Source organism: Trichosurus vulpecula, chromosome 1 (assembly GCF_011100635.1).
Source record: "Trichosurus vulpecula isolate mTriVul1 chromosome 1, mTriVul1.pri, whole genome shotgun sequence".
Classification (NCBI taxonomy): domain Eukaryota; kingdom Metazoa; phylum Chordata; class Mammalia; order Diprotodontia; family Phalangeridae; genus Trichosurus; species Trichosurus vulpecula.
Window position 1 is genome coordinate 455,498,122 of NC_050573.1, and position 26,184 is coordinate 455,524,305.

A 26,184-nucleotide genomic window follows, 5' to 3' on the forward strand; every position below is an offset into this window, starting at 1 on the left:
TCACTGTATTTCTCTAACAAAGTAATGAAGGCACAGCTAGTGAAAGCAGATTTAAACCCATTCAACTAATGGACTGAAAAAACACTTTGGTTGGTTCTTCAGAAGGATTTCTTTTTTTCTAAAACAATATTGGTCTCAAATGATAGTTTGGATAATTTTCATAGCGGAAGTCTAATAGCTACATGACAAAAGACTTCACAAGAACCAAACTATGTAGCATCAGCCATGTGTTAGGGGATTCACTGCATTCTACATATTTGGCAGGAATCATACTCTTAAAATGTTATGTAGAATGAACCTATAGTTTGAACTGGTTCTTAAATGTTTCTTTTTTTCTTTTTTTCCCCTTCTTTAACAAAAATTGTTCATATGACTCTACCAAGAAAATATAAACCATAAGGCTGTAAGTAACTACTTGTTGTGTTTAGGCTGAGACAGTGCAGTAATCCTCACGGCCACAGCACACACAGCCCACTGCTGCTTGCACTCAGCTGGGTTTGGATCTTCATCAGATCATATTCTGGATCATTTTCCTCATCAGCTTCTTCTTCTGCTTCCTTATCATAGTCTCTTCATGTTCTTCATCATGATCATGATCATGATCATCTTCAATAGCTTCTACTGTGAAGTATAATACTGATCCCGGAACTATACACTCACATAAAAAGTGACCAATTTTGAAGTCTGCTGCAAGGATAATTTCTGCATCATCCTCCAGGTGTCCATTCTCAAAATCTTCAGGCAGACAAAAGAAATTGAAGAAAGAATCATTGGAAACTTTTTCTCACATTTTGAACGACCCCATGTCCCTTGTGTCTCTGTTTCTTCTTAATAGTTTTCAGAGTGACATTTTCCCCCTTTTTCCAACCTAATTGTCATCCTGTGCAACTCATAATTTCTGCTCCATCAAAAGAGAAGGGATTAGAATAATATGTCTCTGATCACATACAATATGTCTTTGTCACCACCTCATTTGTGAAATATTTGTTGGGTTCAAAATGAAACTTTAATGTAAAACTTGTAGGTTGGCCAGCATCTGAGAACTTCACTTTAATGTCTTTCAGGTGCTTCAGAATAGGTTCATCATGTTCCTGAACCATATCACTAAGCAAGTCAATGTTTTTAAAAACAGTGAGCCAAAACTGAGGAATTCCTTTAGGGTCTTCTTATTCTTCATCTTTTTTTTCTCCACTTCAAGTTTAGGCTTCTCTTTCATTTCTGAAATCTCTTCATCATCATCTGGTTTCCATGCATTTTTCCTCTGTAGGTTCATAAATTGCATTAATGATTTAAATTTGGAACTCAAAGTTTTAAAAGTAGATGTTCAAAAAAAGTTATTGCATGCAACTAAGAAATAAGATATACAGGCAATGGGTATAGAAATCTATCTTGCCGTACAAGAAAGTAAGGGAAAAGGGGTTGGGGGGAGTGGGGTGACAGAAGGGAGCGCTGATGTGATAATGAGGCAATCAGAATATATGCCATCTTGAAGTAGGGAAGAAGGTAGAAATGGGTAGAAAATTTGTAATTCAAACACTTGTGGAAATCAATGCTGGAAACTAAAAATATTAAATAAATAAATGATAATTTTAAAAAATGGCTTCACTTCTCTTATCAAAAAGCAGCTGGTAAAGAACAGCATACTTTCTTTAAAGAGCTTGTACTTCCTCGTAGAGCTTGGCTTCTATCTGTGCACATTTCACCTGAAGGTTCTGGAGGGCATTCACATGTGGCTTTACTTTTGTCAAACTTTCAACTTATCTGTTTGGTGTTCCCACTAAACCATCCAATCTTTTGTGAAGACCTGCAAGAATCTGAGGATTCAGCATCATCTGAACAGTCAGCTTATAATCTTTGCTGTTCACATCTTCACCAGTTTCTTCTTTCACTTCTTCAACATCTTGCATATCTAGTTGGTCACATTCAGTTTCTTTGTTGTCAATGTTCGCCTTGTTGTAAGATCTCTGTCTGCTACGGGGACCAAGTGGACAGAGCTGTGCAGGCTGTAACTCGGGGCAGCTCCAGCAGTGGTGGCTACAGGAGGAGACAAGGGAGGAGGAGGAAGAGAAGGAAAAGGAGGTGGAGCCCTGAGCAGATGGCCCTAAAAAAGGTGATAAAATAATTTCTATGAAGCTATATGTGTTTACTCATTTCTCTCCTTATTTTTTACAAGATTATTAAAATAGTATATTGAAGGGAATGTTATGGATATACTTACCTATTTTGGGGAGGGGTTCTAGTGTATGCATTAATAATGTCAGCTTGTTCAGCTCCCTTCTGGGAGAATCATCATGATTTATTAGGGAAATGCCTTGGAGGTAGTGGAACATAAGTAAACATTACATCAATTAACCATATATTAAAGAGGAAACTGGTTAGCTTAAGAGGTATTTTTAAAATTCTGCCATTTTTTAGCTATTTCATCTTTTACTCTCTTCTCTTTCTTCTTTGGTGATTGACCATCTAAGTCATATACCTTTACTGTAATTAGACCCAACGTCTCTGTTCTGGGATTTCTTTCCCTCTACAGTCTCTCTCGGTGACTTCATCAGTACCTATTCATTTAGTTATCACATAGCTATAGATAATTCACACATGCACACACTTATGTATATGTCTATATCTATCTACATATGTACATATATATGCATATATATACATATAACATATATATATATATATATATATATATATATATATATATATATATATATATAGTTTCTTTCCTAAAATTTAGTCTTGCATCATCAGTTGTTAATTAGATATATCAAACTGTATGCCCCAGGGCCAAATCAGAATCACCATTTCTAAAACAGATTTCATGTCATTCCCCTCTAGAAACCAGCTTACAATGAGAATGTTCATTATCTTTCCTATTGAAACTCTTCTTTATATTCATAGTACTATCACTTAATTCAGGATCTCATGATCCCCTCACCTTGACTATCATAATGTATTTCTGCTGAGTTTCCCTGCTTCTAGTCTTTCACCCATCCAAACCTTCTTGTACATAGCTGCTAAAGTAATTTTCCTTTAACTCACTTCTAGCTGTGTCTCTCTTCTATTCAAAGAATACTAATGCCACCCTATTACATCTAGAATAAAATGTGAACTCCTATACTTAATTTTAATACTGTTCACAACCTGATCCCAATCTATCTTTCCAGCCCCATTATACTTTACTCCCCTTCATACATTCTAGTTCAGATATACTGGTTTTATATGCTACTCACACATGGCATTCCATCTTCCTTCTTTGTGCCTTTGCACAAGTCATTCTCCATGCATAAGTTGTCTTTTCTCTTCAGGTTCAAGTAATAAAATCCCTCTCTTCTTTCAAGATGTAGCTGAAGCAATACCTTATACATTAGACCATTTCTGATTTCTCTACTCCATTCTCCCTTAAATACACTGCATTTTTTGGTGTATGTCTAAATATGCATACATGTTATGCCTCCCCAGCTAGAATATCAACTTCTTGAAAGCAAGGATTTCTTCCTTCATCCTTTTTAAAAAAATCTCTTTAACTCAGCACAATGTTTGACACATTGCATGTCATTATTAATTGTTGTTGACTGATTTATCTTTTATAAAATAGAAATTAAATAATAATAATTTCCAGTCATAATACTAGTTGTACAAACAAAGTTAGATAATGATTTAACATTTGTGAAATATATATGAATTATTTGATTTGATTATATTTTATCATAATGAGAGTCATTATACTATAAAGGTTATATATAGAGGGGTTGCAATCTTCATCATTGCATGAAATAATTCCTTTAATGAGGTCCCAGATCTGTCAAAGTACAGAAATACTGCTGTCAATGCAATGAGATTGTTTGCATAATCTGGTATTTCTCTTTGTATTAAATAAAATGGGACAAAACTAGTTGAGAGGGAAGTTATACTTTTCTCCATTTAAGGATACTAAAAGAGAAGCTAAAATTAGGTAAAAATCAATAACTTATTGCCAAGGAAGCTGATAGAATAGAACTTTATGCAATTTGGCTAACACAGCATGAATTCTTTATAGTCAGTGACATATTATATTTCACCTCTGTATTCCAGTCCCTATCGTAGTGTCTTGTCCATAGTAAGCATTGCATAAATATTTATTCCATTGGATTGAATTACTACAGTCTATGAAGACAGCGAACCTGAATAAGTCAGTTTTTCAGAGTCAATTTATTCTCAAGGATAGTTTATCCTCCTCACTTTAACACTTGTTCACCACCATCAGGAAGTCATTAAAGTGAAATTATTGAAGGATTATGGCAGAAAATGTTGACAACAGCCCTAATCAAAGCATCAGACATTCTCCATTTCCATTCTGTCCTTTATAAAGCAAACAAAAGCAGGGAGAATCCAGAATACTGGACTTGCATATATAATCCAGCCCTCATACTATGAATTGGGTGAGTCTACAAGAGGTAAAGCAAGACATACATGCAATCTTGTGGCAAACAAATGCATCTTTTAGGAGTCTGGTTGCCTGCATAATTTTTCCAATATGACTGTGTTGTATTCTTATTATGTTTAGTACATTTCTGATATGCCTAAAGATCTGCATAATGGTATGTTCCATGCTGCTCAAAGTATTAAGACAGGGTATTTCAAAGGGTTGGTCAATAATGATTCTGTACTTTAAAACAGCAAGATCTTTATCATTGACAATACCTTCTCAGCCACTCTAAAGCACTTAGCACAATACCTGGCACAAAATAAGACCTTAGTGGATGTTTATTCCTTTCTCTTCCTTCATGTGTGTGTTTCTCAAAAGTCCTGGCTGGTCACAACATAAATGTATACTTAATGTAATATGACAAAATGATAATTTTTTGAATTTAGCATGGAAACTAATGTCTACCTAGGTCCATCTCTATGTGATGAAGGCAATTTATCAAGACATTTTAGAAAAAATGAGGAGGAAGCTAGGTTCTTTTCCCAAAGAGACAAGAACTTCCCAAGGTCACACGACACCCAGCCTACATTTTCTCATCATCTTTCTCTCTTGCTCCCAAGAAAAAAGGGGTTTACACTTAGCCAAAGACATTGAGAATTGGTGGATTGATGAAAATAATACTTAAACCTTTTGAAATCAGATTTTTGATTTTATCAGGCTAGGAAATTTTCATATGAGGAAACTTCCTCTATCAATATTGGTTGTCACCTCCTATGCCACTTATAGTAACAGAAGAGAGTATAATGGTCAGGTTTTTTAAAATCAATATTCATCAGTCCTTGATAAGGATTTTGTCAAAATTCTGTACAAAGTGCTGTACAGTACTGTAAAGTGCAATATTTACTATGCAAATCACATGAAATTTAGAATGTACACAGTTGTATATAATGAATGACCAACATTTACAGTGTTCCACTTGGTAGTGACCTTGAGCACAAAGTGATTGATCCTTGCTCAATTTACAAAGACAATAAGACAGATTGCTTGTGATTTTTCCCAAGTAGTAATCAGTTGCAAATAAAAAATATCCAGTCACAATCATTTAAGGGTTAAGGCAAAGAGGAGAGTGGCATAGAATTATTAATAATACTTTACAGAGACTTTATAATAAAGTAGACATTACAATAAGGCTTCACAGTAAGATAAACTCACCTACAAAATGAATCCTTAACATAAGCCAGAAAGATTAGAATGAAACTACAGCAAATGTGTATACATATGTGTGTATACATACACAATACACATATATATTTGTCTGAATATAAACATATATTGTATGTATATGTATATATTTATCTTATATTTTCTCTTTGGCAATACATGTCAAGTACATAAATAGTAGGAAAGACTATGATTGAATTCAGTGGGATATTACATATATATATATATATATATATATATATATATATATATATATATATATATATATATGCTATAGAGACTCTCTCTTTCTAGAATCTTTAAAATTGACAGTTAGATTAAAAAATGATAATGAATTTCATACCATGCATGATATTTTACTGTCCGAAGTAGCCAACAACTGAAAGGAAATCAGGAGAAATAGAGAGCCCAGTGCTACTCTGGTTTAGCTAGTCTCTTGGGGCAACTTACATAGATGGCATAACAGTGTTGGTGATGAATGTAAAAATTCTGGATAGATAAGAGTTTCAGGACTTTAGATGAACTAATAAGGTAAACAAGAATACAATTTAAGCAATCAATACATTGGCATTTGGTATGCTTTAAGACAATATAACTGGAAGCAATGTAATGGAGTAACTGGAACTATGGTTTGTGGCAGAGAATTGCCAGATTTATCAGAATGGCATATAAATGTCTTGGGAAATAGCAGTTCAATGCAGCCTTATAAAGAAAGCAATAAAATGTTAGTAGAAATTGGAACAGATAAACAAACTGGAATTGCCACAAAAAAAAAAAACTCTAACACAAAGCAAGACTAGGAGATTATCCTCTGGCTTGTTATGACTGTCTTTGTTATTTTCTTTCCCAGTAAAAAATCAGATTGCTCTCGATAAGATCTTTCATCTAGCATTTCACACTTAAATTATCTTGCAACTCATTTGCAATAAAAAATCTATGGACAGTTGCATTACTAAGAAACAAACAAACAAAAAAACAAGAAGGAAATGCACAGCAAGAATAGCCCAGGAAAACTTCCCCAGTCTCTCAGGTATGTTGATTTTCACCACAAATTAGTACCTATTTCTGAGATTTCTCTGATTATCTCTTTTGGGAATAGTTTTGCTAAGAAAATTTTATAACTGGTCTATCTATTTGCTTTTCCCTTAGAATAATTACTAATGTAAGTCTTAGCAAAAGAAAATTAAAGTCACTATCCCCATAGCAAAAAAAAAAACGACATTTAATTGATCAAAATTTCTCCTACATGCCCAGAGGAATATCATTTACAATGTTACCCTCCAATTCATCAACATCCACCCAGTAGCCTAGCAACTGAGACCTTTAAGAGATGTTTATGATAACTTATCCCCTGAAATTTTATTCAAATTGATGGCTCCTGAACATCTAACAGGCTGTGTATATGCATCACATATGCCAAAGGAAAACATCTTCCTTCAAGCATTTTTGGAGGAATCTAGGCCTCTCTTCAAGCAGTCCTCTACAAATGCAGACAGACATATTCTCTATGCATTACATTCTTTTTAAATCTCAATATTTTATTTTCCCCCAATTACATTTAAAGAAATTTTAGCATTCATTTTCTTAAAAATATAGTTCCTCCTCCACCCTCCTTCCCTCCCTTCCTCCTCTCCTTTCATTGAGAAGACAAGTAATTTGATATAGGTTATACATGTGTGGTCATGTGAAACATATTTCTATGTTAGTCATGTTGTAAAAGAAAATGGACAAAAAATCCAGAAAAATAAAGTAAAGATAATGTATGCTTTCATTGGCATTCAGACTCCATCAGTTCTTTCTCTGGAGATGGATAACATTTTTCATCATAAATCCTTCAAAATTGTCTTGGATCATTTATAACATGTTCTTATAGCATTTTGTATAATACTGAGAAGGCAAATGACTTTTCCAGGATACAATAGCCTGTATATATAAGAGACAGGACTTTAATACAAGCCTTCCCTACTCCAATAACTCTCAATATACCATGCAATGCTCCCTCTTAAATACAATATTTGCTCAAAATAATTTTTGTATATTATATGTATCCATTAATATATGAGGATGGAGAAGCTTGCTCAAAAATACCCCAAAATGCCTTGGAAAAGTTAAAAGGTAATGAAGAAGGTTCCCTCTTTCACCTAATCATTTATGTTTTTTCCCCGAGAAAATGATAGAGAAATGTAAATAAGATGTAATGTATACAGTATTCTAGTCTACCTTTTGATATCTTGTATAGCCAGTATACATGTAAAGAAGCTTTTATTAAACAGCTATTTTATGCCAGGCACTGGGAATATAGATAAAAGTAATGAAAAAATTATTGCTCACAAGGAGGTTACATTCAATCTAGTGTTGTTAGTAGTGCCTAGGAGTTAATGAGGGCAATTTCTCACTCTTCAAATTCATAGATTTCATAGTAGCTAAGTTTCTTTTAATTTCTCTCGAGTATTGTAGCTCCCCAAAAAACCCTACATATCACAACTTCTATTAATATTCTGTTTTTATAAAGTTCCTACATACTCTACAGACATACCATCTATCAATAATCCCATATTTCATGTCTTTCCAGAAAGAATCATCCAGAGGGAGCAGAGCCAAGATTGCGGCTGAAAAGCAGGGACTTGCATGAGCTCCCAGCCAGGTCCCTCCAAACACCTATAAAAAAGAGCTATGAAAAAATTCTGGAACTGCAGAACCCATGAAATAGCAGAGGGAAGCAGGGCTCCAGCCCAGGACAGCGTGGATGGTTGCTAGGTAAGGTCTGTCATGCATGGACCTGAGAGTGGAGGAGAGCAGAGCCCAGTGTGGGCTGTGTGGCCCAACCAGACCAGAAGCCATGCAGAACAGGCCCTAGCACCATGAATCAGTGAGCTGTAGCAGTTACCAGACTTCTCAAGCCACAAACACCAAAGACAAGAGAGAAGGTTAGTAGGAAAAGCTTCTGGGACAGAGTGAAAGGAGTTCCCCATTCAGCCACCACCCTGGGGGCAGTGGAGGTGGTACAGCTACAGAACTACAGCTGCAGTTTCTTCAGGCCCCAGGCCCACCTGGTGGGAGGAATTAAGTGACTGATCTCAGCAGGAGTGCAAAGACTGCTTAGATCTGAGTCCAGTCCAGGTTGGCAATTCTTGGGGGATAAGTAGTGCTGGTGCGGCACAGCTTGCTGTGTAGCTATGAAAACAACAATCCCTCAAGCTCGGGACATAGTACTGCACACTCTACAAGCAGTCATACCCCAACAAAAAACTCAAGTGTCAAGTAAGTTGCCTGGGAACATGGCCAGGCAGTGAAAATCGACTCAGATTCAGTCTTTCTTTGGTGACAAAGAAGACGAAAACATACAGCCAGAGGAAGTCAACAAAGTCAAAAAGCCTGCATCCAAAGACTCCAAGAAAAAACATGAACTCATCTCAAGCCATGGAGGAGCTCAAAAAGGATTTGGAAAAGCAAGTTAGAGAAGTAGAGTAAAAATTGGGAAGAGAAATGACAGTGATGAGACAAAACCATGAAAAACAAGTTAATGACGGGGTAAAGGAGACCCAAAAAATACTAAAGAAAATAACACCTTAAAAATAGACTAACTCAAATGGCAAAAGAGTTCCAAAAAGCCAAGGAGGAGAAGATGCCTTTTGAGGCAGAATTAGCCAAATAGAAAAGGATATCAAAAAGACAACTGAAGAAAAGACTAGCTTAAAAATTAATTGGAGTAACTGGAAGCAAGTGACTTTATGAGAAATTAAGATATTATAAAACAAAACCAAAGGAATGAAAAAATGGAAGACAATGTGAAATATCTCATTGGAAAAACCACTGACCTGGAAAATAGATCCAGGAGATATAATTTAAAAATTATTGGACTACCTGAAAGGCAAGATCAAAAAGAGAGCCTAGACATCATCTTTCAAGAAATTATCAAGAAGAACTGCCCTGATATTCTAGAGCCAGAGGTTAAAATAGAAATTGAGGGGTGGAGCCAAGATGGCGGCTGGTAAGCAGGGACTAGAGTGAGCTCCGTACCCGAGTCCCTCCAAAAACCTATAAAAAATGGCTCTGAACCAATTCTAGAATGGCAGAACCCACAGAACAGCAGAGGGAAGCAGGGCTCCAGCCCAGGACAGCCTGGATGGTCTCTGGGTGAGGTCTATTCCACACAGAGCTGGGAGCTGGGAGCTGGGAGCTGGGAACGGAGTGAAGCAGAGCCCAGGCTGAGCGGCATGGACCATCCAGACCAGAAGCCGGGCGGAGGGGGACCTAGCGCCCTGAATATGTGAGCTGCGGCAGTTACCAGACCCCTCGACCCACAAACACCAAAGACTGCGGAGAAGGTTAGTGGGAAAAGCTGCGGGAGTGGAAGGAGTTCGCAGTTCGGCTTCCAGCCCCGGGGTCAGCGGAGGTGGGGCAGCTACAGCTGTTGTTACTTCCAGATCCAGGCCCACCTGGTGGGAGGAATTAAGTGGCGGATCATAGCAGGAGTGCAAAAGCCTGCTAAAGATCTAAGCCTAGCCCAGGCTGGGGGTTCTTGGGGAAGGAGTAGTGCGGGTCTGACAGAGCTGGCATCTCCCCCCCCCCCAAACGTGTAACATAGAGCTCGTTAGTCTACAAGCAGTGATACCCCACTGAAAAACTCAAGGGTCAAGTTAGTTGGTAGGGAATATGGCCAGGCAGCGAAAACATGCCCAGATTCAGTCTCAGACTTTGGATTCTTTCTTTGGTGACAAAGAAGACCAAAACATACAGCCTAAAGAAGACAACAAAGTCATAGAGCCTCAACAAAAGCCTCCAAGAAAAACATAAAATGGCCCCAGGCCATAGAAGGACTCAAAAAGGATTTGGAAAAGCAAGTTAGAGAAGTAGAGGAAAAATTGGGAAGAAAAATGAGAAGGATGCGAGAAAGCCATGAAAAACAAGTCAATGACTTCCTAAAGGAGACCCAAAAAATACTGAAAAATACACTGAAGAAAATAACACCTTAAAAAACAGACTAACTCAAATGGCAAAAGAGCTCCAAAAAGCCAATGAGGAGAAGAATGCCTTGAAAGGCAGAGTTAGCCAAATGGAAAAGGAGGTCCAAAAGACCACTGATGAAAATACTAGTTTAAAAATTAGATTGGAGCAAGTGGAAGCTAGTGACTTGATGAGAAATCAGGATATTATAAAACAGAACCACAGGAATGAAAAAATGGAAGACAATGTGAAATATCTCCTTGGAAAAACCACTGACCTGGAAAATAGATCCATGAGAGAGAATTTAAAAATTATTGGACTACCTGAAAGCCATGATCAAAAAAAGAGCCTAGATACCATCTTTCAAGAAAGTATCAAGGAAAACTGCCCTGATATTCTACAGCCACAGGGCAAAATAGAAATTGAAAGAATCCATCAATCGCCTCCTCAAATAGATCCCAGAAAGAAGTCTCCTAGGAATATTGTCACCAAATTCCAGAGCTCCCAGATCAAGGAGAAAATACTGCAAGCAGCCAGAAAGAAAGAATTTGAGTATTGTGGAAACCCAATCAGAATAATCCAAGATCTAGCAGCTTCTACATTAAGAGATCGAAGGGCTTGGAATGCGATATTCCGGAGGTCAATGGAGCTAGGATTAAAACCTAGAATCACCTACCCAGCAAAACTGAGTATCATGTTCCAAGGCAAAATATGGATTTTCAATAAAATAGAGGACTTTCAAGCTTTCTCAGTGAAAAGACCAGAACTGAATAGAAAATTTGACTTTCAAACACAAGAATGAAGAGAAGCATGAAAAGGTAGAAGAAACGGAAATTGCAAAGGACTTACTAAAGTTGAACTGTTTTGTTTACATTCCTACATGGAAAGAAGATGTGTATGATTCATGAGACCTCAGTATTAGGGTAGTTGAAGGGAATATGCATATATATATATATACATGTTTATGTATATATATATAAGTGAATGTGTATGTATGTATATATCTATGTGTATATGTATGTATGTGTATGTATGTGTATATATATATGTGTTTATATATATATGTGTATATATATATATATATATATATATATATATATATATATATATATATATATACACGTAAAAGAGAGAGAGCAGACACAGGGTGAGTTGAAGATGAAGGGAAGATATCTAAAAGAAATAAAATGAAATTAAGGGATGAGAGAGCATCATACTGAGAGAGGGAGATAAGGAGAGATAGAATGGGGTGGATTATCTTGCATAAAGGTGGCAAGAGGAAGCAGTTCTGTGGGAGGAGGGGAGAGGCAGGTGAGGGGGGAATGAGTGAACCTTACTCTCATCAGATTTGGCCTGAGGGGGAATACTAAACATACTCAGTTGGGTATCTTACCCCACAGGAAAGAAGAGGGAGGAAGATAAAAAAAATAAAAGGGGGGGATGATGGAGGGGAGGACAGATGAGGGTGGAGGTAATCAAAACAAACACTTTAGAAAGGGGACAGGGTCAAGGGAGAAAATTCAATAAAGCAGGATGGGTTGGGAAGGAGCAAAATGTAGTTAGCCTTTCACAACATGAGTATTGTGGAAGGGTTATACATAATGATACATGTGTGGCCTAGGTTGAATTGCTCAACTTCTTAGGGAGGGTGGGTGGGAAGGGAAGAGGGGAGAGAATTTGGAACTCAAAGTTTTAAATCAGATGTTCAAAAACAAAAAAGGTTTTTGCATGCAACTAAAAAATAAGATACACAGGCAATGAAGCATGGAAATTTATCTTGCCCTACAAGAAAGGAAGGGAAAAGGGGATGAGAGGGGAGGGGGCTGATAGAGGGGAGGGCTGACTGGGGAACAGGGCAACCAGAATATCAGCCATCTTGGATTGGTGGGGAGGGTAGAAATGGGGAGAAAATTTGTAATTCCAACTGTTGTGAAAATCAATGCTGAAAACCAAGTATGTTAAATAAATAAATTTAAATTAAAAAAATAGAAATTGAAAGAATCCACAAATGGCCTCCTGAAAAAGATCCCCAAAAGATAACTCCTAGTAATATTGTTGCCAAATTCCAGAGCTCCCAGGTTAAGGAGAAAATGCTGCAAGGATCCAGAAAGAAACAATTTGAGTGTTGTGGAAATACAATCAGGATAACACAATATCTAGTAGCTTCTATATTAAGGGATCAAAGGGCTTGGAATATGATATTCTGGTAGGTCAATGGAGCTAGGATTAAAACGAAGAATCACCTACCCAGCAAAACTGAGTGTCATGTTCCAAGGCAAAATATGGATTTTCAATAAAATAGAGGTCTTTCAAGCTTTCTCAGTGAAAAGACCAGAGCTGAGTAGAAAATTTGAATTTCAAACACAAGAATCAAGAGAAGCATGAAAAGGTAAACAAGAAAGAGAAATCATAAGGAGGTTACTAAAATTGAACTGTTTTGTTTACATTCCTACATGGAAAGATGATGTGTATAATTCATGAGACCACAGTATTAGGGATGCTGAAGGGAATACACATATATAGAGAGACAGAGGGCTCAGGGTGAATTCAATATGAAGGGCTGATATCTAAAAAAATAAAATCACATTATGGGATAAGAGAGGAATATATTGAGAGAGGGAGAAAGGGAGAGATAGAATGGGGTAAATCATCTCACATAAAAGTGGCAAGAAAAGGCAGTTCTGTAGGAAGGGAAAAGGGGACAGGTGAGGAGGAATGAGTGAATCTTGCTCTCATCGGAATTGACCTGAGAAGGGAATAACATACACACTCAATCGGTATCTTATCCCACAGGAAAGAAGGAGGAAGGCGATAAAAAGGTGGGGTGAAAGAAGGGAGGGCAGATGGGGGAGGAGGTAATAAAAAAATGCTTTTGAAAAGGGACAGGGTCGAAGGAGAAAACTGAATAAAAGTGGATTGGATAGGAAGGAGCAACATATAGTTAGTCTTTCACAACATGAGTATTGTGGAAGTGTTTTACATAATGATACACATGTGGCCTATGTTAAATTGCTTGCCTTCTTAGGGAGGGTGGGTGGGGAGGGAAGAGGGGAGAGAATTTGGAACTCAAAATTTTAAAAACAGATGAAAAAAAAGTTTTTGTATGCAACTAGAACATAAGATATACAGGCAATGAGACATAGAAATCTATTTTGCCCTAAAAGAAAGGGAGGGAAAAGGGGATGGGAGGGAGTGGCTGATAGAAGGGAGGGCTGACTGAGGAACGGGGCAACAAGACTATACATCATCTTGGAGTGGGGGGAAGGGCTGTAATAGGGAGAAAATTTGTAATTCAAACTCTTGTGAAAATTAATACTGAAAACTAAAAATATTAAACAAATTTTAAAAAAAAGAATCATCCAGAATTTTTGTTCTCCTGTAATAGCTTATGAAAATTGAAGATGTCTCCACACCATGATGAAATTGGGTAACTGAAACAATATTGGATCCCTAAGAAGTCAGTCATTTAATGAGAATTTATTAACCACCTATTACAGGGACCATGCTAAGCACTGGGGAAAAGAAGAAAGGCAAAATACAGACTCTGCCTTTGAGGGGGTCACAATCTAATAGGGAAACAACATCCAATCAACTATGTATAAACAAACTATACAGGATAAATTGGAAAGGAAGTTACCGGAACTAACGAAGATTGGGAAAGGCTTCCTATAGTAGGTGGGATGTTTTCTCTGATTTGAAGAAAGCCAGGAGATGGAGATGAAGAAGGAGAAAATTCCTAGCATAGGGAAAAGCCAGTGAAGATATCCTGAGTCACAAGATGGAGCATCTTGTTGGAGCAACAGCAAGTAAACCAGTGCTGTTAAGTTGAAGATTACTTGAGAGTGCACATACATACATACACACACGCGCACACACACACACACACACACACACACACACACACACATATATATATATATATATATATATATATATATATATATATATATAGTGTAAGAATATTAGATAGATATGGTGTGGGGAAGGGCCAGGTTATGAAGAACTTTGCATGTTAAACAGAGAATTTTGTATTTCATTGTGGAGGCGATAGAGTTTACCATTAGAGTTTATCAAGTAAGGTGGTGTGGTAAAATAATCAGACATATGCTTCAGGATAAACACTTCAGCACTTGAATGTAGGATAGGCTGAAATGGAGAGAAAATTGTATTAGGCAGATTAACCAGTGGATTATTACAATAGTCCATTCACAAAGTGATGGCAAAGTAGGGGGCCTGAACCAGAGAGATGACAGTGTCAGAGGAAAGAAAGGGGCATATATGAAATTTTATGAAAGTAGAATTGATAAAATCCAAGTGATCTGATATTGGGGTGGTAAGAGAGAGTTCAAATGGTGGCAGGGTTTGAATAAGGTGTTAAATAATGAGTTATGTTTTGAGGGTGTAGAGTTTGAGATACTTAAGGTACATCCATTTAGAAATGTTCAAGAGCCATTTGGTAATGTGGACCTGAAGCTCAGGAGGATTATTAGGATTACATATATAGATCTTCAGCCATCAGCATGAAGATATTTATTTCACCCACTGGAGCTGCTGATTTCTAGAAAGAGTGAGTAGAGGGAAAAGAGAAGAGAATCCAGGACAAAGACTTGGGGTTTAACTGCATTAGTGCATGTGACACAGATGATGGATCAGCAGCTTTCATTTATGATTTCTAGATATATTCCTCCAAAAACAGCTTCTAAAAAGTCAATTGTTAAAGGGAAAAGACCCACATGTACAAAAATATTTATTACAGCTCTTTTTGTGGTGGCAAAGAATTGGAAATTGAAGGGATGTCTATCAACTGGGAAATGGCTGAACAGGTTGTAGTATATGAATGTAATGGAATACTATTGTTCTATAAGAAATGATCTACGGGCAGGTTTCAGGAACAAACAACAATGATAACAATTGGAAAGTCTTACATGAGTTAATGTTGAGTGAAGTGAGCAAAACCAGGAGAACATTGTGCATGGTAACAGCAACAGTGTGTCATGATCAGCTTTGACAGACTTGGCTCTTCTCAGCCATACAATAGTCTAAGACAATTCCAAAAGGTTCATAGTAGAAAATAATATCCATATCCAGAGAAAGGACTTTGGAGTCTGAATGACGATCAAAGATGACTATTTTCACCTGCTGTTTTTATTTTTGTTTTCTCTTCATTTTTCCTTCTTGTCCTGACTTTTCTTTCACAGCACAACTAATGTGGAAATATGTTTAATATGACCATACATGTATGACCTATATCAGATTGCTTGCCATCTTGGGAGAGGAGAGGGGAGTGAGGGAGGTAGAAAAAAAGTTTGGAACTTAAAATGTTATAAAAGTGAATGCTGAAAACTTTTCTTAACATATAATTGGAAAAAAAAAAATAAAATACTATTTTTAAAAGTCCATTGTGTTGTAAATGGAGATACTTGACTATGCTTTTAAACCCAAATCATCCTGCCTTTCATTGAATGGCCAAAAAGAATCCCCAGTCCAAGCCTCTGTGGTTCATTGTTTAGATTTGATGGCTTTGATTGAATATAAACAGAAATTATTTTCTGAGTTTGGTATCTCTGTGATGGCAAATATGTTTGGAAGGCTGAGTAAATATTAAGAAGACAATGATATGAGCATGACTGATTGATTAGTTAGGCTATCAGTAATAAATAAATTGGGTCAATAGCCTCTTTCAATCACCAAAGACCCTGGGGCAGTGCTCTTTATCCTTAAGATAGTTTTAGGGAGTACAGAGTCTAGTAGGTGAGAAAGGTGGGAAAGACAATACAATTGGTTACAGATTAGAAAGCATCATGGGGGTTAGGACATGATTGGTCATTACAAAGAAAGTAGGCAAGCACAAGGGTATAGTGACTAATCCTCTCTGACAATTAAGGAATATTAAGTGTTTTATGGGACCCATCAGCATCTTGCAGACTTGGTTAGTGGACCTGAGTTAATAGACCTACTACCTAGAAAGGTTTGTTAGGGAGATAAGACCCTCCTATACTTTTGGGGTATGATAAAAAAATTAACTTGTAACTTTAACTTAGGAAAAGCTGACTCAATTATAAAATTAATATAGAAACTGATATGGTAGAAATAAGATGTAATATCAATTTTGATATTTTAATCAATAGAATTATATTTGTTGAAATATAAAGCTCAATTAAATAGATGCTTAGTATTAATATATTGTGACTCCCAGAAAGGTATATTGAAGTATCTGTGTGTGAGAAATAGCCTGGCATATTGACTTGAGTGCCAGCCTTTGAGTCAGAAAGACCTTTGTTAAAAATCTGCCTCTGGCATACTCACTGTTAGGCCATATACAAGCCACTTGATCTCTCGATGACCAATCAACTCTCCAGTATTAAAGGTTAGAGAAGAACTGTTGATTTGAATTTGTAGAGGAAGCATTGACACTGGGAGTTTGCTCTAATAATCACATAAGATGTCCAGGCTCTCCATCTCCACCAAAATCCATGTCCATTTGACAAATTACATAAATTCCTCCAGGGTAATTATTGGTAAGAAAGCCAAAACTCTATCTTGTCTGAATTTCTAGTGCTCATTCAGTCTTAGATGAACTTCAACTCAAATTTCAAAAAACCCACTAATTAATAAATATTTCTTAGTTGAGCTTTGAATAAGAAAGATTGTGTTGGATGCAAGGCTTTTACTAAAGCCATAGAAAAGACAGAATCGGAAGGAAGAAAACTTTTGGCTTGTCGTTCCCTAAGCAGAAAGTCAGAGATTTTCATTAAAAAAACAAAGATAATGTCTTGACTAGTGTTTGAAGTCTGAATAATCAGATAGAAAATATTAACTGATAAATGTAGAAGAAGAATGCCCTTGCTTTATATATACTTTTTTTCTATACTTTAGGAGGTAATTGTGCTAAGCTGTACAGTTTAATGGATGAACTAGAAATCAGAAGACCAAAGTGTTAGTGACAACTTTGGGGTTTTGTAACTTTGTAACCTTAGGCAAGTTATATTTTTTTTCATAAAGCTTTCCTTTTAACAAATAGTTTCACTAAAAATTCACTGGGGAACTTTTGAGGCTTCGGTACCCTGCTGTGCCCTTCAAAAATTTTCAACTAAACAATTTTAAAATAAGGCCTTAAATTGAATTCTGAAGTGACAGAGATAATAAAAGTTCAGGGTGATTCGTTCTTACAGGATTACTTACACATGTTAATTGGTAGTAGAAATCTATCTTATCCCAAAGGGAAGTGGGAGGGGAAGGGGATATGGAAATGGGATAGGACTATAATAAAAGGGAGGATAGATAAAAGAAAGGAACTGTCAAAAGCAAAACAGACTTTATGGGAGGATCAAGAAAAAAAAACAGAAGAAAATAGAATGGAGGGTAGTAATGCGCAGTGAGTAAGCATAACTGTAAATATTAATGTGGTGAACTGGCCCATAAAATGGAAGTGGATACCAGAATGAATTAGAAACTGTAATCTAACAAAATGTTGTTTACAATGTATTTGAAGCACAATTGAAATAGACACATACAGAGTTAACATAAGGGGCTGGAGAAAAATCTATTATGCCTCACAAGTGAAGTATAGTAAAGTATAATACTCAGAAATAAAGAAAAGCAGGTATAGCAATGATGATCTCAGACGAAGTGAAAGCAAAAACGTACTCAATTGAAAGGGAAAACAGGTCAGTTATATTTTATTAAAAGGGATCATATAAAATTAAATAACATCAGTATTAGACATCTATGCACCAAATGCCATAGATTCAGATTATTTTTATAATTCCTCTTATTTATATTATTCAAATTTTCAAAGGAAATGTTAAATGAATTACATGAGGAAATAGTAAAGCTGAACGAGTATAGAAACTCATCTTTTCCCTCTCAGAGGTAGATAAACCTAACCATAAAGTAAATAAGAAACAAATTAAAGAGATGAATAGAATCTTAGAAAAGTTAGATATGATAGACCTCTGGATAAAACTGAATGGGAAGTAGTTTACTTTTTCTCAGGTGTATATGCCACATTCACAAAAACTGACCACGTATTAGGGAATGAGAATATCACAACCAAACATAAAAATAAGAAATATTAAATGATTCCTTTCAGACCATAATGCAATAAAATTTTATTCAATAAAAAGCTGTGGAAGCATACATTAGATTGAAAACTAAATATTCTAATCCTAAACAATGACTTGATCAAAGAGCCACTCATAGAAACAATAATTTAAAGAGAACAACAAAGATGTGGCAACACACTAAAATCTGTTGAGTAGCCAGAGCAGTATTTGTAGGAAATTTTATATTTCTAAATGCCTACATCAATTAAAAAAGAAAGAGCATATTAATGAATCAGGCAAGCAGTTAAAAAAATCGAGAAAACAGCCAACTGCCCCTCCCCATTAAACACTAAAATGAAAATGCTGATAATCAAAGGGGAAATTAATAAATTTAGAAATAAAAAAATGAAATGTTAAATAAAACTAAGAATTGGTTTTGTGAAAATTTTAAAAACATAAATAAATCATTGGTTAATTTGATTTTACATAAGAAGAAATGGAAATTGCAAAAATAGAAGGCTGACTGCACCATCAATGAGCATTAAATTAAAGCAAATGCAGAGTTATTTTGCTCAGTTATATGCCAGAAACCAAGAAAGTAAAATGAATAATCATTTATAAAAATAAAAGCCCCCACATTGATGTAAGGGGAAATAGAATACTAAAATTATCCTATCTTACAAAAAGAAATGAACAAGCTATCAATGAACTTCTTAAGAAAAAATTCCTATTTGAATTTTACCAAACATTTAAAGAACAATTAATACTAACATTACATAAATTATTTCCAAAATCAAAAGAGAAGGGATCCTACTAAATTCTTTTTATTGCACAAAGATGCTTTTGATAGCTAAAGGAGAGAGAGTAAAAAACAAAGAAAGCAAATTCTAAACGAGTTTCCTTAATGAATATTAGTACATACATTTTAAATAAAATACTTGCAAGGAAGTGACGGCTATATATCACAAAATCATACACTATAATAAGCTGGGATTTATACTAGGAATGCATGGCTGAATCAACATTAGGAAAACTAGCACCATATTTGTCCATATCAAAAACAATTACAAAAAACATGTGATTATATCACAGGATGCATAGAAAACCTTTGACAAAATACAACACCAATTCCTATTAAAAACATGCATTTTTCTTCTTTTTTCTTCTTTGTTTTCTTTTGCAAAATGGCTAATATGAAAATATATTTTGTGTGACTTCACAGGTATAATTGACATCAAATTGCTTACTACTTTTAAGGAGAAGGAAGGGCTTTGAGGGAGGCAGAGAATTTGGAATTTAAAAATTTTTAAACTTATAACTAGTAAATAAATAAATGCAATATATTGGGGGGAAAAGACTTTTCTGTCCCCAAATGATAAAATGATAATAAAATATAATGGATTTTGATTGTCAGTTTGCTGAGGAATCAAAGACATAGATCACACTTCTTTTTAATTATACCTGAAATCTCCTCTACAACAACCCTTACTGGTTCATTTCTTGATGATATTTAGATCTTACCTTCATAACATCTCTTGAATTCACTCTTTTCTTTCATCTCAAACTACCACTGTCCCACTGTAGCTCCTCATCATCTCATGCCTAGATTATCACAAAAGCCTCCCAGTTGGTATCCTCAAATCTCTCCCTTCTTTATACCATCCACTACTCACCTATCAAATTAATCTTCCCAAAGCATGAATCTGACCATTTCATTTTCTTTGTCTAATAAACTCCAGTGGCTCCTTATTCCCTGCAGGATCAAATTCAAAATTTTCTCTTTCCCTTCTTAAACCTATCATAACCTGGCTCTTTTCTATTTTTTTTCTGTCTTCTTGAGCATGATTCTCCCTTCCCCAGATACTTCCTCCCTGTATGCTGGTTTCTTTGCTTTTTCTGAAACAAAATGTTCCATCTCCCAGTTTGCATTTTTATGACAGTGCCCCATACTTGGAATGCTCTGCCTCCCTGGTTTTCCTGATTTCCAGCTGAAGTCCCACCTTCTAAAAGAAATCTTTCCTTAATTCTTCCCCATCATGCTTATTCCCAATTTGTCCTATAAATAACTTGTTCATATATATACTTGCTTGCATTCTGTCTCTCCCATTAGACTGTGTAGAGCAGAAATTGTTTCCTACCTTTCATTATATTCCCAGCTTTTAGTACAGTGCCAAGACATAGTAGATAACAAATGTTTCTTGACTCACTGACAGACCATGAAGTCTATCTTAATTAATATAATATGTTCTCCTTAGACAAGAAAAGCTTGGGAAGATTGCAACCCTAAATATTAAGTGGCATATAAACTGGCACAAAGCTTTGAGACAATTAGAAAGTCTCCATACCTTTGAAGAACTCCCCCAGGGGCATGACATAGTGGAATACACACATACACACACACACACACACACACACCCCACATTTACATGCTCATGTGTACATATATACACATGCATGGAAATGTACATATATGCAGAGTGTATGAACATATATACAAGCAGACACACATATGTATATATGTGAATTTTTGAGTACATAATGTGCATTTAAATTCATGCACACATGTACATATTATTTGAATAGGTATATATAAGTGTGTATATATCCATCTATCAGAATTTATGTATTCTGATATAAATGCTTATGTGTGTTCATATGTGCATGTATTCATGTATGTACAATCAGAGAAAAAAATCCTGAGGAGCAAGGACACAAAAATTTAGCTTATCATAGAGAGAAGAAAATTTAGCAGGTCATCACATTTGGCATTATGAAAGCAGGAACAGAAGAAAGAATGACTGTGATGGGCATGTGGGGGGAAAAAGAAAGTTTCACAGTAACTAAGACAAGAATCTAACAACATTTAAATTTATATATACATATATATATATATTAAAATTTATGGTTATGTATTTTACATATATCCTCTCATTTTATCATCTGAGTTTAACATCCATCTGTACTATGTTATGCAGGTACTTTTTATTGCCATTTAAGAAATAATTTCTAAAAAGTATTTCGAAACATAGGAAACTGTGGCTCAGAGAGGTTGTCTTCCCCACATTCAAGCTGCTATTAAGGGGCAGACCTATAACTATAACCCTACTTGTATGACTTCAGTGTCCAAAAACCCCACAAAAACAAAACAAAAAAATCCCAAACCTACTCCATACACAAAATTTATCTCTGGTCATAGTGGTATTGGATTTTTAACCTAAAGGCAAAAATTAGATTTTCATAAAAAATGGTAAGAATAAAATGAAAAATATCTCACTTGCAATCCTTTTAATCTAATCATCTAGCTCAAGAGATGACATCTCATCTTCTCTGGTGGCTACAATTTTAATAATGATGATAACAACAATTTTAAAAAATGACTAGCATTTATATAAAGCTGGACAAGGAAATGGCAAACTTGTCCAGTGTTTTTGTCAAAAAAACCCCAGATGGGGCCATGGAGAGTGATATAACTAAATAACAAGTGATATAACTAAACAATGAGATCTAAAACAAGTTGGAATAACCAAGGAAAGTATTTTCCAGGGTGTTTGGATTTTGGTAGCATTTTGTAGTGTCATTATTTCTTTATTAATGACTTCTTAAAAACTTGCTGTTTTTGAGGTACAAAAAAGTAATCAAGGCCTCCAAAAATTATGAGAGGCCACTTTGAGATTCTGTGGAGTACACAAAACATATTAAAAAAAAAAAGTCTGAATTCAGAGAAATCAGCTAAGGGTCATAGAGGGTTTAGTCCTAAGACAAAATGGTTCTTCTTAACTCATTAATCATTTTACCAATCTTAACATCCTTGTCCTGGACATAATGCTGAAAAAAATTGTATTCATAAGCCAACTAATCATGGAAAAAATTTGGCGTAGACACATAATAGTTGGGAAAGAAAAGGCAATCTCAAAAATTGCCATAGGCAATCCTTTGTATAGATAAAGCATGTAGAAATAATCAGAAGTTGATCATGTAAGTTAAATTAATCTTTCCTGTCCTAATATATGATATGGGAGGTTTGTTATCTTATTGAGTTTGGAAAAAAATATAGTGCAATTTCTTTGTATTCACTACTTCTTAAATTCGTAAACTTCACTGCATCTTTCCAGTTATCATCTTCATCAATGGTCTAGTTATCTATTTCACTTGACAAGTGACCTCTCCAACTATCTCCTTCCCATGCAATTTACATTGTTATAAATAAATATTTTCTGATTGTTCTGCTTAGATCAATATTTTCTAGCTTCTATATTATTCTGTGACTACCTGTAGAATTCCTCTTGTCTTGCCAATGTTCCTTTTATTCATCTTAAGGTTACATACTGATCTACGAGGGACAATACTGAGCTTGGGAATGGCAGGACCTAATCCCTCTATCATGGGTCCATGCCAACTTTTCCCATCATTGGTTGCCTCCAGAACAGCCAATACAAATTTGTTTTTAACATTTAGCTCAGGACAATGCAGTAATAAATTTATAATCTCCTTCACTTCTGAACTCAGCCCCAGATTGAGCATGAGGTATGAGGAAGATTGATCTTTTCCTATGGCTCAGTCACAATGGGATTGACTAGTGGAAATTTGAATCCCAAAAGTTAGCTCCCCTAGCTAAGATATATTAAACTTAACATGATAAAATAGTGGCTACTTCACAAATTCTCAGTTCTAAAAATCAATAGCTGGCTCTCCAAAAGGAGAAGACAGCCACCATACTGTAGTTTGAAGGAAGGGGAAATATTACATTTATTTAGACACTGGAGAATCCAATCCCAGAACCGGTACCTCAATCGATATAGCAGTAACTATATTCCAAAATCAGTAAGCCTACCTTAATGTAGCAACAAGGAAATTATAACACAGTATTATAGCAAGGAACCAAGTCATACTGTAACCTTCCCCCCTGCTAGGGCCTTCCTGTATGCAGTCACTCACAAATCCTAATTCTCTGCTCAGCACTCTCTTCTGCAACTCTGTCAATACTGGCTCTCTCAATGTCTGCTCTTCAGTGCCCTCTTGATGTCTGCTGCTTCTATGTCTTCTTGAAGTCTGCTTCTCAATTCTGCTTCCCTTCAGTTCTGGTTCTCTTCAGTTCTGTCCCTCTTCAATTCTGATTGTCTCACACTCTGGGCTTTCCTTATATACAGTCATAGCCAGCATCTGATTGGCTAGAACTCAGGTCTCTGATTGGCTGAGCTCATGATTGACTAGAACTCAGAGCCATTGGCTCTAGTCTTAGCAACTCCTCTTAGGGCCCTGAGGACTTCACACCCAAATTGGCTTAGTACCTGGCAATTAGAGGCTTTAGGCCTACTCCCAATCAAAGATAAAATCAAGTTTTCCCATCTACCTTCATCTGAGGCCTATTGAATGGGTGGAGAAGATCTTTGATGACATTAATACTAAACCTGGACATTGAATTTAAGCCTTGCTAGCCATCCATGAAAATTAATGACAGTTGCTCAGATAGCATAGATCCAAGGCTAATGAAAAACATCCTCTCAGGTGTCCCACAAAGTTTCTATACCTTTGCCTTTCATGGTGGGAGTGGTAAATGGAGAGTATGGTGGATGAAAATGGAAATTCAAAGCTTGTGAATCCTTTGTGTCAGTAAGGAGTTTTGTTGGTTGAGGAAACAAAAGCCGTTTTATAGTAATATCATCATTGTACACCAACTCATTTGTGAGAGAGAATCTTAATACTTATGTTTGGGGAGAGCCATACTTCACCCCAAATGTATGATATAAACATTCACTATACCTAAACTTTGTTTTAGATATGTCTCTGGAATTTTACTATGGAGTGGCAGTATAAATAATCCAAAGAGGACCTGAACTTCTTAGGGTGTCATCTACCACACTGGAAGTGTGGGTCGGGCAGTCTGTATGAGCTGAAAGCACCTTGTATGGACTACTGATCCATACAACAAACTATTTAAACATAAAGGCACACACACACATACACATGCATGTATAGATATGCACATTTGCATCTGAACATATACAAATGTTCAGGACCTAAAAAAGAAATTTGGCATTAAATATGCTAGCATATTATACAAACATAGTATATATGATGATGATCCCCTAATAAATTGAATTTGCCTTCCAATTCTCATGTAGTTTTTGTTTTGTTTAATTATTTTATGTATATTTATTTTTTCCAGTGGTAGGCAACTATTATCCCTAGTGTTCCATATTTTAAGCATAATTTTCAAATGCAATTAATTCTTTGTGATATGATTTAAAATACAGTTACTACTGAGGATGAGTTTTAAATTACTTATGCAGAAATTGTGATCATTCATCATTAAAAATAATTCCATCTGGCAGGGATTCATAGAAACCACTTCACACCAGGCTTTTTGATGAGTCTGCTATTCCTAGCTGTGTCATATCCTTTTATCTTAACTGAAAACCTCAGGAGGTAAACTGTGTTCATAATTGAAAACATAATTGAAAACAAAATATCACACAATGTCATTTGGAAAGCCAAAGTTATGATTTGCACGTTTCTTGTATTGAAATTAAATTCACTGTGCATTGAAAAGATGTGTCACAGTTAGCAATGGTTTTAACAAGCTATGTTCAAATGTATGTGTGTAAAAGGAAGGGGAGGGAATTAGTTGTTACCAAAATTTCATTATGGAAATCCTTGGTTTATTTACAAATGTTGATTTTAAAAGACTTGGATATTTTTCCAGTGTGTTTATTTGTAAATTTTCATGAAAATCAACTGGCTTCATGTAATATTTTCAGTGAAAAACCTAAGTTTCTTGAGGGCAGAGATCACATTGAATGTTAGCTTTATATTGTCAGTTATTAGAATAGTGTATTGTACATAGTAGGTGCTTAATAAAGCACTTGTTGATTTGAGTTGAATTGACATCAAAATTTTTCCCTAATAATTTCTCAGGAGCTACAGCATTCATTCTGAGCATTTGATAAGAGTAATAGAAGCTATTATTACATATTGATTTATGGATGCAGAAGCTCACTCAGTACTTTATGAATAAGAGAACAGACATTCCTTGTTTAATTCATTTAAAAGCCATTTATTTGGACCCTATTTCATGCAAATCATTGTTGTAGGGGTTAGAGGAAATATAATGTTACATAAGTTAGGTGATCCATTACCCTGTCATTATAGGGGTTCCAATAAAGTAGGAGGCAACATAAAGATGTAGTATTGTGCAATGAAAGGTGCATAAATATACCATATTCCAAAATGGCAATAATTTATAAGAGCCTATAAGTGGCAAAAGTGCTGTTCAAAATACAGGGGAAATTATCTCTTTCCCAACTGGGATATTCAATTAATGCATTCTGAAGCAGATAGGGAGTTCATACAGGCTTTCCAGACAAAAGGCTCAGTGAATGTAGGGTACGGTAATAGTAAAGGATATTTCATTTACTAATATGGAGAGAATATGAGTATAGATTTTCAAAAGGAAAAGAAGATGAAAAGCAAATAATAATACAAGGTCTTATTAATTTAGTTTGCAATAGAATTAACTCTTGTACAGAAGGTGTTCTACTTGAATTTTTGACCATCTCCCTTTCC

At 35.6% G+C, this 26,184-nt stretch overlaps 1 pseudogene; it reads right to left on the reverse strand.

Moving 5' to 3' along the window:
• Positions 1-411: 411 nt before the first annotated feature.
• The window catches only part of LOC118839813, a 99,851-nt pseudogene continuing 74,078 nt past the window's right edge, over positions 412-26,184 (reverse strand).